The 2,361-nt window shown below is 50.9% G+C and overlaps 1 pseudogene; it reads left to right on the forward strand.

The window, feature by feature from the left end:
• The first annotated feature begins 236 nt into the window (after positions 1 to 236).
• Positions 237 to 1,011, forward strand: LOC118008435 (annotated as a pseudogene).
• The last annotated feature ends 1,350 nt before the right edge of the window (positions 1,012 to 2,361 follow it).

Genomic DNA, 2,361 nt, shown 5'->3' on the forward strand with positions numbered 1-2,361 from the left:
GGCGTCTGCCTTCGGCTCAGGTCATGATCCCAGGGTCCTGGGACTGAGTCCTGCATCATGCTCCCTGCTCAGCGGGAAGCCTGCTTCTCCCTCTCCCACTCCCCCCTGCTTGTGTTCCCTCTCTCGCTGTGTCTCTCTCTGTCAAATAAATAAATAAAATCTTAAAAAAAAAATTAAGATTTTCCTGAAATTAAAAATTTCAAACTACATATTAAAAGAATATAGAGAGGGTAGGAATGGTGGCTCAAATTCCAATTGTGGCCACTACTTCCACTCCAGAATAGCCCAGAACAGCAAGAAGAGGCCAGCCAGTCCTTCCCACAAGGGCAGGAGTGCTGGGGTTACAGTGCCAGGGAGAAGAAAAAAGTGTCTGTCACCAACTTGAGGCAGGGTATCAGCATGGAAGCCAGGAGTGAGAATAAAATCGTGCCCTCTGGGCACCTGGGTGGCTCAGATGGTTAAGCGTCTGCCTTCGGCTCAGGTCATGATCTCAGGGTCCTGGGATCGAGTCCCGCATCGGGCTCCCTGCTCCTTGGGAGCCTGCTTCTCACTCTGCCTCTCTCTCTCATGAATAAATAAATAAAATCTGTAAAAAAAAAAAAAAATCGTGCCCTCTGATTTCAGCACAAGACCTATGGAAAAAGCTGCCAAGCCATTGCCATTTAAGGGCCCAAACTTTGTGCACTCTGGCCATGGTGGCGCGGTAGCTGGCAAGAAGAACAGAACCTGGAAGAACCTGAAACAAATTCTCGCTTCTCAAAGGGCACTGCCGTGGCAACTTCAGTACTGATCGTCCTCCATCCTTTAAACCAGCTAAGAAGTCTTGTGATGTTTCAGGCCTTCTTGCCAACTACACAGACCCCCAAAGCAAGCTGTAGGTCAGCACCATTGAAAAGTTTTCCTGTATTCAGAGGCTGCCATTCAATGTCATCACTGGCTATGTGGCCCTGAGGAAGGCCGCAAGCATCATTCTCTGAGCCTTGAGAAAAGGAGAACAAGTGGAAAACTGTTTCAAAGGTAAACTTTGGACTCATGATTTTCTTTTATGGAAACAAACTTATTCGGTCTATCTGGAAATGTCAGTGCTGTGCCTTGGAAAAAAGGTTTGGCTTTAATTTAAGGGTTTTCCCTCCAAGTCTGATATTTCCTGTTGAATTAAATTATACTTCAGTTGGGGGCACCTGCGTGGCTCAGTTGGTTAAGTGTCAGACTCTTGATTTCAATTCAGGTCATGATCTCAGGGTTCTGAGATCCAGCTCTCTGTGGGGCTCCACACTGGGTGTGGAGCCTGCTTAAGATTCTCTCTCCCTTCGGTGCCTGGGTGGCTCAGTTGGTTAAGTGACTGCCTTCGGCTCAGGTCATGATCCTGGAGTCCTGGAATGGAGTCCCTTATCAGGCTCCCTGCTTCTCCCTCTGACCCTCCCCCCTCTCATGCTCTCTCTCTCTCTTTTTCATTCTCTCTCTCTCTCAAATAAATAAAATCTTAAAAAAACAAAAAAGATTCTCTCTCCCTTTCCCTCTGCTCCTCCCACCCCCACTCACACTCCCACGATTGCGCGCTCTCTCTCTAAAAAAGAAAATTATATGAACGAGAGACCCACTGTCCCTACCTACTATCCAGCGAAACCACAGCCAAGCGAACGGGCTTGGAGGAATCAGCGGGGAAAGAAGACCCTGTTGAGGGTGCCTGGGTGGCTCAGTTGGTTAAGCGACTGCCTTCGGCTCAGGTCATGATCCTGGAGTCCTGGGATGGAGCCCCGCATCTGGCTCCCTGCTTGGCGGGAAGCCTGCTTCTCCCTCTCCCACTCCCCCTGCTTGTGTTCCCTCTCTCGCTGTGTCTCTCTCTGTCAAATAAATAAATAAAATCTTAAAAAAAAAAAAAAAAAGACCCTGTTGAGCTTGACTCTAGTCTGGCACGGTGAAGAGACATGAGAGGTGTAGAATAAGTGGGAGGCCCCCGGCGCCCCTCCGTCCCCGCGAGGGGGTGGGCCACTGGTCAAATACCACTACTTTTATGTTTTTTCACTGACCCGGTTAGGCGGGTGGGGGTGGGTGGGCGGCGAGCCCCGAGGGCCCTCGCTTCTGGCGCCAAGCACCCGGCCCCGCCTGCCAGCGCGACCCGCTCCGGGACAGTGCCAGGTGGGGAGTTTGACTGGGGCGGTACACCTGTCAAACGGTAACGCAGGTGTCCTAAGGCGAGCTCAGGGAGGACAGAAACCTCCCGGGGAGCAGAAGGGCAACAGCTCGCTTGATCTCGATTTTCAGTACGAATCCAGACCGTGAAAGCGGGGCCTCACGATCCTTCTGACCTTTCGGGTTTTAAGCAGGAGGTGTCAGGGAAGGGTTTTAAGCAGGAGGTGT

This window comes from Mirounga leonina, unplaced genomic scaffold (assembly GCF_011800145.1).
Source record: "Mirounga leonina isolate KUSES-001 unplaced genomic scaffold, KU_Mleo_1.0 Mir_126, whole genome shotgun sequence".
NCBI lineage: Eukaryota > Metazoa > Chordata > Mammalia > Carnivora > Phocidae > Mirounga > Mirounga leonina.